A 14,228-nucleotide genomic window follows, 5' to 3' on the forward strand; every position below is an offset into this window, starting at 1 on the left:
AAAAAAAAAAAAAAAAAAAAAAAAAAAGTGGGAGAAGGGGGACAATTTGAAATTTTAAAAAATTTCTTAAAATACTTCTTTCAGGAAACTGAATTTTGAAACTATCTATCGTCGAGTTTGCTCTTGGGCCTAAGAAGTCAGAGACCTACTCAGTATCTTTATCTGATCAAGTTTCTTTTATGTAAAATAAAAAATCCACAAATTTCCCTTCCGTGAAATCATTATTTACTATTGTTTCTCTCTGTACTTCTCTTTCTGATTAGTAATATTCATTATCAGTGGTCACAATAAGCCTTGCCTGTAACCATGTGGGCATTTAGTATTCCAATGTGCCCTTACACTGGTGCCAAGGGAGTGATTGTGGTATATGCTTCCATTTGGAAATTCCTCTCTCATAATCATTTAATATGTTTGTCACTTCAATTTAATTTTTCAATATTTTACCATATAAATATTTTGAATTATCTTATTTGCACCCTAAATTTTATTGTTTGCATATTAATGATTCCCTTTTTCAATATTCTCATAGCTTATATCATAGTTGAGAGGGTCTCAAACACAAACTGGTGACAGAAGTGACAAAATGAGAAAGATAAGGATTGTACAATGATCATATCTGTGCATGGTATAGACGGCTGATTTGTAATCAGTACACTTGCATGATTTTATGAATTTCCAGTAAAACTTTGCCAAAGGAAATCTTCATTTTACTGCTTGTTCCCAGAATAAATTAAAGCTTATCAGCAAACGTGATTTTGTTTTCAGACAACCAATGTATCAATTTTTGATATCAATTTATCCATAGTTTCCTATAAAGTCTGTCATATCTTATTATGCCATATAAATGTTGGGAATGAGTACAGATCACCCTCTTGTTTGCACAGCAACTGGCTGGCCAAGGTAGTCAGAAAGACAGCCATTCAAAATTCAGCCAAATACCAGTAGGGCAGGCATTTTCCAGGAATGTGCTCCTGGTCACAAACAGCATTTTCGTGCTGTTCACCTATAATCTAAAAGCAACAGCAAACAGAACAGTGTTACGGTCTGAAGCAATGGAGATTGCCTGGTCCAACTGAAGCAAAGGTTTTGGCCAGATTCAAGGGGGGAAAAGTCAGGCTTATAAATAGTTACCCTCTCTGTGAGCCTTGAATAAAGTCTTCACCAAACAATGTGTATGCACCTAATGTGAACGAAGGCTGGGTTTTGGTAGGTCTGAAGGGGAGGCTAACGGCTGGACCTTCAGTCTCCTGTCCCATTCACCACCAGAAGCCCAGGTTCTCCTTCAAGCCAGTCTGAATTCAGAGGACTTGAGTTTTGACTTTCTTCCAGGAGATTTTTAGGGCTAATGTTAATGTGCCCGATATTTTCATTGTTCTGTCCTCCTTGTCCTCTTATCCACATTCTATTTTTGTCAACTTGATCCCCAACCAACCCTCCAATTTCATCTTTCCCCCACTCCAAACCCTTCCACAGTGCTTGCTGTGAGAAGATCTCATTCTCCTCTTACCCCCTATTTCTCACCTCCTTCTCCATTTCCTCTAGACCCTGCATGTAGATCTGCCCTTCCTGAATGATCTTCTTGCACAGATCTCATCATTCCCATCTTGTCTTCTGCCCATCAAGAGATGACAGTGGGCCTGGTTCCTTACTGCCCTGTCCAGTTCTCCATTTTCTTCCCTCAGCGTCAGCTTTTTTGCACTTCCCAAAGACCTGAGCCTGCCTCCACAAAGTTCCAGGATTGGAGAGAACCTGAGAGCTTCTCTAGCCCATGACCCCACTGTTCCTCAGAGGACACTAATGGATAGGGAGGTGATGAGGATGGCTGCAGTAGATAGTCCTTGCCCCCTGTAGTATCATGTGTCCATGTGCACGTGTATACACAGTTGCATTTTAGCTAGATTTGCATAGAGAATCTACCCATGTGGTGGTGTATTCCTTGTTTAACCCATGAAAATGATGCCAATGGTATAAATTTTAGGCTAAGAGGAGGGGACTAGATGTCTTAATATGCCACCGGGAAAGATATTTTAGAGCATTTATTCAGTCAGTCAACATTTATTGAGTGTTTATTGTGTACCAGACATTGTTTTAAGCACCAAAAATATAAGACAAATAATGCATTTTAAGATGCTCATTTGTAGTGGGGGCAAGAGCTACATTCACAGATAGAATATAATGTGGTAAATGCAGAGTTAGAAATATGTCCAGGACATTTCAGCAGCACAGAGAAGATTCCGGTTGAGATAGGGTGCAGGGGCTTGTTCAGGGACAGTTTCCAGGGAGGTGATTATAAGATGAATCTTGAGCTTGCATAGGGGTCCATGCCTGGAAGGACAGAGAGAGGCCAGGCCAGGCAGAGGGAGCAAGATCAGGATGTGACAGACACCACAGAGTGTGTGTATGTGGGAGCATGAGAGATAGAGTGAGGGGAGCGGCGGGCGGTAGCGGGAGGCGGTGGGTGGAGAGGAAAAGGAGGAGGAGGAGGAGGAGAGAGAAATTTAAAACAATCCAAGTTTGAGAGTACATTGAGTCAAGAAACTGGCAAGCCTTGTGTCTAGAGGGCAGGGTAAGGACTCACATAAGCCCGGTTAAGACACACAACACTGACAGCAAATAGCAGTTTCCTACTGTGTGCCAGGCACTACGCGAGGGGGCTGTGCACTTATGATATCATGGAATCATCACAGCACCATTAGGTGTGTATGATTATTGCCATCTGGCTACAGGTGAAGAAACTGAGGCCAGGAGAGGTTAAATAATTTGCCCAAGGTTGCACTGCTGGCTTGGATACAAGGTCTGACCCAATGTTCTAACACGTAGCCATCTATTTTCCTCTCCTCTGAAGAACTGTCTGGTTGAAACCCCATTGTGGAGACACAGGAGTGGTAGAGAGGCTAAAAGGGGGAGTCCTTCCCAGGCAGGCAGAATCTTTTGTATAGAGCTGCACAGGAAGCAGGATCTGCAGTGAGAAGAAGGCCGCTTTGATTCTACCTCAGTGGTTCACAGCCTAGGCTGCACATGGAACTGCCAAGGAAATACCTGCCTGGGCCTTACCCCAGAGATTCCCATTTAATTAGGGACGGAGAATCAGTTTTCTAAAAGATCCTCGGGTGATTCTAGTGTGCAGCCAGGGCTGCTGGAAACCATCATTCCTACCTAGCTCCTTCTATGCTGGGGCTGCCGGGGCTGAGGGGAGGTGCCTTAGACCCTACCCTGTAAGCACTGCTCTTTGACCCTAGCCTCTGTGAATTTCTCTCTTTTCCTCCAGTGTCCTGAAATTTTGTGTGCATTTCAGTGTGGAATCCTCTAAAGTGATCTTCAGCCCACATTACTGTCACAGCTTCCAAGTCTGCCATCCATGCTCACCATGAGGGTGTTACGGCACAAGGGCTGCACAGTGAGGAAGCTCAGAAACACCAGGGGAGCAGGTGATGCTGGTTTTCTCTATAAGTGACTTCTAGATTGGTGAACCAGGGTGGAAGGGGCATGAGAGATACAGAGGCCTAAACTGGCAAATAGATAATGTGGAGAGGACACCGTGAGCTCTTTCTTCAGAGCCCCTGCAGACACCTGCAGGCTGCAGAGGCCCCAGTGTTGACAGCTGCTCTTCCTATAGGTGGTTGCAAATGTTTCCTACACCCTGATCATTCCTTCCATAATTCACAGCACTATTGATTAGACTGTGACTCAGATACTGACCTGAGGATAACTGATACATACGTTAAGTCAGGTGAGAAAACAGATGGGCTTTCTGAGGCAGGGATTATGTTCAGGGACAGGAGGAAGAAGGGGTGATGACCACAGCACACTCCAGGCAGGAAAAAATAGAGGTAGATGAGGATGTGAATGGCAGAAAGAAACAGCAGGGAGCTGTTGATGAAGTAATGAACACCAGTAACCCACAGAGCCACAGCTGGAAGAGATAGGCGGGTGCCAGCACAGCTGACCTGCGTCTTGTTCTCACTCTGCTCCCTGCTCGTGCTGCTCACTCTGCATGTCACTGTCCTCCCTCTCCACCTAGGGCACTGGTTCAAGATTTAGGTCAGATGTCATCTTTTTCCGTGATGTTTTCTCCTATTCCACAGTCAAGATTAATTTCTTCGTGATGTTTATTTATTGCTGTTTCTTGCACGTGCCAGGCATAGTGTTTACTCTGTCCTTGCTCCTTCCTCTGCCTGGAAGGGTCTTCCCCAGCCACCCTAATGACTCATTCACCTCCTTCAAGTCTTTATTCAAATGCAACCTTCTCAGTGAGGACTCCTACTCCCCTGGGCTTTATCACTGGAGCCCAGGTTGCATCCCCCTTGTCTGCTTTGTTTTCCTCCATATTACTCATGGTCATTCCAACAATCCACATGTTAGAATCCCACACCAGGAAGGCAGAGATCCTTGTTTTCTGCTTTATCTCTAGCACTCAGAACAGAGACGGACACACAGTGGGTGCTCAGTGCATATTGGCTGAATGAATAATAAATCCTGCCTTGTGTTGTAATTGCAAGGGCAGCTGTCTGTCTAACTCATTAGATTACAAACCTCACAAAACAGGAATAGGGCTACAACTCCCTTTGATATGGTTTGGCTGTGTCCCCACCTAACTGTCATCTTGAATTGTAGCTTCAATAAGTCCCACGTGTCATGGGAGGGACCCAGTGGGAGTAATTAAATTATGGGGACAGGTCTTTCCCATGATGTTCTTGTGATAGTGAATAAGTGGATAAGTGAGTAAGTCTCATGAGATCTGATGGTTTTATAAAGGGCAGTTCCCCTGCACACACTCTCTTGCCTGCTGCCATGTAAGATGTGACTTTGCTCTTTAGCCATGATTGTGAGGCCTCCCCAGCCATGTGGAACTGTGAGTCAATTAAACCTCTTTCCTTTACAAATTACCCAGTCTCAGGTATGTCTTTATTAGCAGTGTGAGAACAGACCGATACACCCTTGTATCTCTCACAGCACCTTGAAAGTTAACATGTTTTTGTTTTATTGAAGTGAATTGGGCATTAACTTGAAATCCTTCAGTTTCTCCTGAAGGGCCAGTTTGTTTGTTTGACTGTTGGCTACTGTAATGTGCTGCTCTTATTTTATATTTTTGGCATAGACTCACTTCAGAATACTATTCAAGGAACTTACGCCAACTCAAAAGCCTTGTTTTGTTCAAGTGGAGGTTGTTGTGGAATAGTCCTCATTCATTTACATATTCCAAGTACATTCTAGACATTTTCATGGAGTAAGGCATGGGGCATTTTCACTGGGCTTTGCATTTTCTGACCTTTTGACTCTTTTAATTATAATTGTTACAAAATGGTATTTACAGAGTGCCAAAAGTCCTGGTGTTTTATGAAGAATTACTTTTGGAGAGAATATCATTTTTCGATGTTTTCCCTTCTCAATCTTATTCATTCAGAGAACATAATGAATTCTGCTGAAGAACTATTGCCAATGTATTTTTTTCCTAAATGGATATGTGGATATGACAATATAATGTATCATAGCAATCTTGTTTCCACGACTTTCTGGATAATGTCAGTATCCAAAGTGGAAACCTGAGAATTATTTCTTCTTGAATAGGTTATCTGGAAAAGATTTTTCTCCCTTAATGAGAGCAATTCCAATTTCTTCTCCTCCCTCCACCCATATCCCATTTATAGTTTCAAAGTACAAAAGTAACAGTATGCTAGCTTTAACACTTGGATACTAGAAAGTATATTTCTCCTTGCATATGAGAAAGTCAACTTAATTTTGTCAAGGTGGTGAGAGAAATACACACCTGTAGACATCACAGGGATGTAAGATCTTCTGTAGTCCTCGGTGAAAAATATTTAGTATATCATTGCTTGAGTGCCAAGAACTGGGTTTTGAATTCGGCGTTGCTCCAGAAATATCTGCTAAATTGAAATAGTTAATATTAAGTTGGCCAAACAAAAGAAAGAAACACAAAGCAGTGGCAGAAAATAAGAGGACTTTTTTCAGGTGTCCATTCAAAAGGTGTCAAGTTGTGTCTCTCCTGCAGTCTGAGTGCACTCTTGAGGAAAGGAAATGCAATTTCTTATGTGGATAGGACCCACTGTCCCAAGTGCTAACAAGGCAGGAATTCATGGCAAGTCACCGGCTCCTCCACTGAGTTCCCCTTCTTTGCCTGCCTTTCCAATCCATTCATTTATTCCTACTTCATCCCTTCCACCCTTCCCATTTCCTGCTTCTGATATCTCCTCTGGCATCCAACGCTATGCCCTGTTGGTGACACTGATGACTAATTGGTGGCACTGATTATTAGGTGTTTGAAATTAAAGGAGTTTTCAGACTTCTTCAATGCCCCCAAATAGATCCACTTAGAAGTATAATAATAAGAGCTCTCACTTATTAAATCCCTCTTATGAGCCAGGTACTGTCTTAGATGCTCTAAATACTTTATCCCTAATCTTAAAAATAACACTAGCATTTTATAGATTTAAAAAAAAAAAGGAGGCTCTAAAAGTTGGGTACCTTGTCTGAAGACATATTGGTCAGATGGAGAAGTAGTAGTAATTAAATTAGCACCAATTTCTGATTCCTTAGTCCATTATATGTTCAAATTTACATTCATTCATTGAACAAGTACTTATTGAACATCTATATGCCATGATAGTTCTAGGTGCTGGGAAAGGGACAGTCACTGATCTCATAAAGTGAGGGCATATTGCCTTCAAATGTTGACTTGAAAAAATTATTCTCTTCACAAAATGGCTTTTGGATTTATTTTGTTCTCTAAAAAAGATATCTACTATGGTACTAGCATAATTAATAATTGGGTTAGTAGGATTTTTCCTGTTATTACTGTTGGAGCAGTTGCTACGTAAATGATGGAATGGTGGAAATGTGGGCAAAAGGTCTTGATGTCCAAAAAGGCCACATAAAAACAGAACCCAGAGTTAGGAGAAGCTGGGTTGGAATGAGCAGGTAACCATGCAGGAATATCTTATATATACACTTTAATTTCCTTCTTAGCATCTCTCAAAATGGCTGAAAATATGACACTTGACAGTCTTTTGCATCTAACTCATCTACGTGGCTCTCCTGGTAAAAAATACTGAGTGTAATTTATCGGAAACATTTCTCCAAGCTCCTGTTCTTGGAATGGAATACATGAAGGTGAATTCCACCAAAGATAGTAATGGCGAGTTTTCTTAGTCCCTGTAAACTGCTATAACAAAACACCACGGACTGGGTAGCTTATAAACAACAGAAATGTATTTCGTAGTTTCGGAGGCTTGGTAGGTTCAGTGCCTGGTGAGGGCTTGCTTGCTGGTTCATAGAAGCCATCTTCTTGTTGCATCCTCATGGGGAAGGGGCAAGGGAGCTCTCCAGGTCTCTTTTTATAAAGCTATGAATCCCATTCGTTAGGGCTTCAGAATGCCCCACCCCCTAATGCCCTCCCCTTGGGGTTGGGATTTCAACATAAAAATATTGAAGGGACAAAAATATTCAATCCATAGCAGGAGTGCACTCTGCCAAGAGCAGCACCATTCAGTCACACAGGAATATCTCTGCCCCGTAGCCTTGACTTTCTCCCCACTCTCCTTTCAGATGCACTTATATTGTTCTTACTGCAGTGACTGAAGGAGTGCTTAGCTTCCAACGACCCCTGAGCTTTGGTGTTGAATAGCTAGGCCATCTGGGATGATTAACATAATAGCCTAATAGTGGCCACTCTTGGGCTACTGTGGTTGAAGAGGTTGATGTAGGTGGGAAAAGCAGTTGGAAAAATTTGAAGAACTCAGAATTTTAAACTCTCCCAAATGACATTAGGGACAAAAGGTAAAAAAAAAAAAATAGATGAGGAAGGAGGCAGAGTGTACGTTTGTTGATCACTTCATCTGGGTAATTCAGCATGAGTTGACCCATTTATCTGATTCTACTCTATATGAATAGTGCCGGAAACAAAGGTATTCTCAGTAAACAGAAGTTGAACTTAACTGCTGAATTCAGGAGGAAGGAGGCAACAAGATTCCTGTTTATCTATTTAAAGATTTATTCCCTATTACTTATTTAATACATGTTGGATTCCCAACTCTGTGCTAGGTCTTGCCTTGTAGAACTTGGATCTGTCATAGAATCCGCATCTAGCTCTCAACTACCATTTATGCATCATCTTCAATTGTGGAGCACTATGTGGCATGAATAAGAACATTGTTGGAGTCAAGAGACCACCTGGGTTTTGGTCATACTGGGAGAAAGTGGCAGTTACAACATTAGAACCCATATTTGATTTTAAAGTGCAAACATGTCTGAATAAATACCTCATTTGTTCACTCACTGAACATCTACTAAATGCTAGCTGTCAGGTATCAGACATGTAAACATTTCACCTTTCTGGACCTTAGTCTTTTTTTCTTTTTAACGTGGGGAATATCTATTCCCTAGACTTTCCTGAGTGATGGATACAAACCACTGGCTATGCTAGAGATGACTATAAGTAATGCACAGACATGGCATTAAATAACACTGAACTACCTGGGGAAAGAGTAATTTTCTTCTACTTCTTTTTCAATCCTTCTATTTATTCAAGGGGAAAAGTCTCAGTTTGATGCTACAGTATCTTTCACACCTCTTAAATAATGTCTAATCTATACTGGCTATCAATTTCAAAGAGTTTTGGCAATATTAGACTAGAATTTCATAATGTTATTTTGTACATTTTATGGTTATCTTTAATTTATGAAAAGTGATACTGGCTTGCCATTTATAATAGTGATATATATATTTTAATATAAATGCATTTAAAAGTGTTAAAAGTTTATTTAAATGGTGTATTAAATAATTGTAAAAGTAGTTGGTAGATCTGGCCAAAAAAACGAAGGTGGTGTGTGACCGGCTGAAATTTGAGATGCATTACATGTTTGAGATGAATTAGAAGTTCTCTAAGCTCCCCTCCTCCTTGCTTGTTACAGTGTTCTAAGATTATTTGTACAACAAATAAAGCATTGAACCTTGCTGACTCTTTTCCATCCCCACTTTGGCTGTGAATCCAACACAGGGCATTAGTGTCATGTTCAGATCTGCTCCAACAGTACACAGAAGAGCACGCTGGGCAGAGGAGCACAATGAGGAATGCAGAGAGGGCTGCTCTGAGATTGAGCCACCAGAGAGAAATGTCACTGCTCTGTCAAAAGTGGCTAGTTTGTTATTTTTTAAATTGGAAGCAGTACAGGGCAGAGGCAAAGGCAAGAGCTTGGAGCCTGGCAGTTCTTTGCATTTAGTAGTTGTGTGAATTTTTTTAAGCAAGTTATTTTATTTCTTTCTGCTTCAGTTTCCTCATCTGTAAATTGAAGAAATATACCCACAAGGTTGTTACAAGGATTAAATAAGATAGCGTGAGAAACAATGCCTGTAACAAATCAAGTACTCAATAAGTAGTAACTATTATTTTTATTCAGAGGTAAATAAAATGGCATTTTGCAAATGAGTGCATTATACATACTTTAAATATCAAGAGGACATCTCTGGCTAAAGTGCCTCATTAAAATATACTTAACTTTACCACTGGAGACCTGTGTCTCTTCCTGCCCCCACAACTTCAGCAAATCTCCACTTACCCAGAAACCTGGGTTCATTCTAAATTGGATCCTTTTCTCTCCTTCACTCAACGATTGAAATGTAATCACAACATTGCCATGGATGGCTAAAAACAGTCCAGTGTATTAACTGAAAACTTTTATCATGTAAATATGGATACTAAATTTGTTCTTCAACATATCAGTAAATCAGCAATGAAGAAGTTATTTTTCAGATCTCAAAATGCCATATAATATTTATAGCCTCTGAATATATTTAAAGCTAAGCATATGAGGGATAAGAAAAAGTTCCATAAGGGGAGAAATAAATATGCTAAATGTGTGCGGTGTATCTGTCCTATGAGGCTCAAGTACACTTTATGCAGTCCTGAGAGTTTGTGAGTGAGAACTAAGCTACATTTCCTGGTTGTTCTTTTTAACTGTTAAGAAAGGTGATAAATTATAAATGTGTCTGAGTAACCCAAGTATGACAGCTTTAATTTTCATTTTAACAATACGAACAATACCAAATGCATGAAACTCAGTTGGAATGTGACAAGGCAGTAGGGGCTGTTTGGAAGGCGAGGCTGAGAAGGTGAGCGCACTCTTCCTGCCCATTGGCTCCTGTCCTACAGACACCGGCTTGGGACTGCTAGTGTTCTCAGCATCTTTGTCAGCTTCCTGCTCTATCTAAGACGATAGTTCGTGTGTGTGTGTGTGTGTGTGTGTGTGTGTGTGTATTTTGCATACAAGCCTGCTATGTGAATGGTTCTCAGATCCTTATCTATTTGAATAAAACAAAGGCTTCCCTGCTTCATGTTCCATCTCATATTTTTTTCCTCATTTCCTACAGCTGGTTGTTTGTAATATTCATGATATTTCTTGGTTTCAAGTTTGTCTCTCTTCTCTCTCTCACAAAATAATGCCCTGCCTTTAAATTTTTCCATTTGTATACTGTCTCCTTTATCATCCTCATTACTCCTGCTTGGAGCATCACTGTCTGATTATTTCAAGGGTAACAACCTCCCATCTCTGTATAGAATTCTTTAGATGGAGATATGAGGAGCATGCATTTATAGGAGCTGTGCAATTGCAATGAAGCTTTAAAACATGGAAAAAGTCCTGGGTCAAATAAGGTTTACAGTTTGGGATTGGTAAACCAATAAAAGGAATGAGTAAAATAAAGTACCTTCAGAAAGTAATGTCAACAATCTTCCTTTTCATTTAAACCTATTCTATGTGGAAGCTCTGAATATGGTCACGTGGCAGGCTCACGAGTCATGGGAGGTAAGCGTGGCTGGGAGAAAGGAGGGAGCAGTTACTGCGAGGGTGGGTGAGGATAACACAAGTCTTGTGAGCCAGACAGAATTTAAATGTGATAATCTTTGCAAAATGTTTGTAAAGATGAATAATTATATAATCAATAGATATAATCATCTTTTTCCTCTTACAGGTAAATGCCATTTACAGAAAGCATTCTGTATAATAAAACTATTTCAAAGTCTCATAAGAGAAGCTAACATAACTGCCCTTAATCAATCTAGTCTTCATGAGCTCTATGCAAAGAATAGTCCCATACCAAGGTTTTCCTGTATGTTTAGCCATTTATAGGGGATAGGGAAGCCTAAGGGAGGAGTGCTGTCAAGAATGGTGTCATTTCTTCTGGACTGCTACTAAGTAAAAGTTATCTTCTCACCTCACTCACCAATTCCTGCCTTAGTATCACAGCAATTATCTTTGCCTAAATACATTTACAGGGAAAAATGTTCAGGTTTTGGAGAAGAGCTACAAGTGGTGGAAGGTGGCCACAGTGAAGAGTGGGCCTACTTAGATGAAATATTATATGTAAGTTTATCACGCTCTCTCTTTCCCTTTATTGACTCCAAAGTACTCGTCACTCATTAAATCGGTCTCATCATCAGTTCTTTCAAACAGGAAGCATAATTTCAGTGATTGCTTTTCACTAGACATGTGGCCTTGGGCAAATTACTTAACTGTTCTATGCCTTGGTTTTCTCATCTGTAATATTGGAAGAATAATAATACCTGCTTCGTGAGACTGTTGTAAAGGTGAAATGAGTTAATATCCATAAAATACAAGAATAATGCCTGGCACATGATAAGTACTGCATAAATGTCTAGTATAATAATGATTATCATTGTTAATAACACATATGTTGTGTTCAGTGGGAGATCACCATATATAACCATTGTCTAATTCCTTTTCTGGATTTGTGTTCCTCTCAGGAACTTGTGCATGTCCACTGCAGAATAGGAGGTGATTAGATATGTAGTATCATTACTATTCCAATACTAGCATTTGGGGTGTGAAAGTCGTAAGATTCAAAATAGAGTCACTTGTGTCAAACTTGGGCAAATGGAGCCAAGGAGAGTCATGAAGGGAGGGATCTCACGCATCATTTTCTTGATAACAGAAGAAATTTTTCCAAACTGCAGCTTACTACATGGGTCACACAAGGACAGTTTGCAGCATAAGGACAGCTGGCTGCTTATACAAGAACACGTGCCTGACACAGTCTCACAAGCTCAGTCTAAAACTACAAGGGCCTAACTGTAACTTCAGGATTACAAGTCCTACCTAATAACTACTGACACTCGCCAGTCAGAACTCACCATCTCTTTTGTTGTGCTAGCACCAATAAGCTTTCATCCAAAACCAACGCACAGCCTCCGCTTTCCCCAGTAAACTCTAACCTTTTCCTTTATTCTGTGGACACTCCAGAGGTCAATCTGGTCTGTATATATGTCCCAGATTGCAGTCCAGCTTCTTGTATATTATTCTCAAACAAAACAATTTTTACTTAAGAGACTCATCTCTATTTTTTATGTTGAGGTTTTAAGTGAGTGAGAAACCAGCAGGCAGTGTAAATGCACTCCCAGAGTTCCCAGGGGCAACTGTGTTCACCACTCTACTCTGTAGTCTGAGCAGACTGGCACAGAACTGCCCCTGACCAGATTGATGAATATAGGAGAGCCACTTTCCTGTGTTTTTAAGCTGAAAAACTTCACTCTGCTTTGGACTGTACAGAAACAAGCATGCAGCATTCCCAAACATTGGCAGACCTCTCATCACCTTTGGATGACCTACGACTGATACATTTAGTGAACTGGATTTCCCACCAGTCATTGTTCAAAGATTGAAATTTCACAAATAAAATCAGAGCCTGATAAAGACATTTTTAGTTACATCACAAAGAAAGAAAACTCTTTCAGTTTGGGACTGTCTTTGATAAGTTGCATAACGGTCCCACACAGCCTAAAATTAAACTCTCCAAAAGTTCCTACTGTATGACCAAACATGAGCATTTAATCATGAAACTTCTATCCAGAAGATAGTTCTCAAAGAAATGCATCTACAGGACATAAGCAGAAACATGGAAACTGGAGGTAGCAGGTCCCAAAAATCCATAGATTGTTTTAAACAGACTTTTAACCCCTGCTGGACAGAAAAGGCAAAACCATTGGCATTAGGTAGAACTGGGCACTAATCTTAGCTGTAAAAGGCTGAGTTGATACCTACTTCAAAGTACTGTTGTTAGAATTAAATGAGTAACCTTTGTACAGCTCCTGTGGCAGTGCCTGATATATAACAGCTATTCAGCAAACGTTTATGTCTGCCTAACTTGTTGCTCTGCTGTCAGTTGGGACCTGAACCGTGGGAGCCTTGGCCAGGTAGTGACATACCTGTGTCTGCAGAGCCTGGGCCATTCAAACATCTCAACCGATGCTCATGGAAATTACTCTCACTTGTGCTCCAACTTCACTCCAGTTCCTCCACTCTCTGTTGATTTTTGCTGCTGACCTGACCCTTACTTCTTGGAATTCCTCATTGTTTACCTTGAGAATCTTGGCTTTGAACCTGACTTCACACCTTGTATACCAACTAGGTCCTGGTATTCTGTCCATATTCCTACAAGCCCTGGAGGCAGGTCTTGGCTTTGTCCTTCTAGGTTGGTCCTGATAGCACATTCCAGTCCTATCTCACACAGCTCAAAGGCTGCCTTGCTAAAGCAAAACCAAACCACCTCACACTGAAATTTCATCATCTCTCCAGGAATAGAGTTTCTTTATTATGAAAGATTCTTTCTCAAAATGGCTTAGTGTGCTTCAAGTTTCATCTCAGGTGTCATTTGCAGTGGTCCCAGCAGTAAGCCTGGCTTATCTGAGCTTTGGTTTAAGGCAAGGCTGAAATGAAATGACAATGTTGGGTTTGGGAGAGGCAGGTCCCCAAACCAGAGGAATGACAGGAACGTTCACATGGGGCCTCGAAGGCTACCTGATTAGAAGGAGGGAGTCTGGACAGAGTGACCAGGGTGGTTTACATGGATGGAAAATGAGAGATGTCAAAACCGTGAAGGTTCAATGAGAGTGGCCAGGTATGTGGAGCAGACAGGGTCAAGGACACCGAAGCAAACAAAGGCAGCAGATGCAGAAGTGAGAGTTGAGTCTTGAGCTGCTGGGAATTGCAGTGGGAGGGAGTGCTCGTGTGGGGGTGCTGTGGGAAGCAGGGGCCTTCCTCACTCAGCAGGAACACAGCTGTCTGCCCCTAAGCCACAGCCCTTAGCTTTGGGAGGATAATTTCTCACAGTAGTGTTGTACCTATGGTAGTTGAATTTAAAGAATTTGTGGTAAGTGACCTTAATTGAGTTGATGCCCTTGAGATGTCTCATCACCTTTA

At 41.0% G+C, this 14,228-nt stretch overlaps 1 protein-coding gene and 1 pseudogene across 1 annotated transcript in view; both read right to left on the bottom strand.

Annotated features, from left to right (window-relative positions):
• The window catches only part of LOC108512072 (40S ribosomal protein SA-like), a 56,791-nt pseudogene extending 50,979 nt beyond the window's left edge, over window positions 1-5,812 (bottom strand).
• The window catches only part of HS3ST5 (heparan sulfate-glucosamine 3-sulfotransferase 5), a 292,095-nt gene that overhangs the window by 79,722 nt on the left and 198,145 nt on the right, over window positions 1-14,228 (bottom strand). The window lies entirely within an intron of this gene.

The sequence above is a fragment of the Rhinopithecus bieti genome, unplaced genomic scaffold (genome assembly GCF_001698545.2).
Source record: "Rhinopithecus bieti isolate Rb0 unplaced genomic scaffold, ASM169854v2 scaffold_26504, whole genome shotgun sequence".
Lineage (NCBI taxonomy): Eukaryota > Metazoa > Chordata > Mammalia > Primates > Cercopithecidae > Rhinopithecus > Rhinopithecus bieti.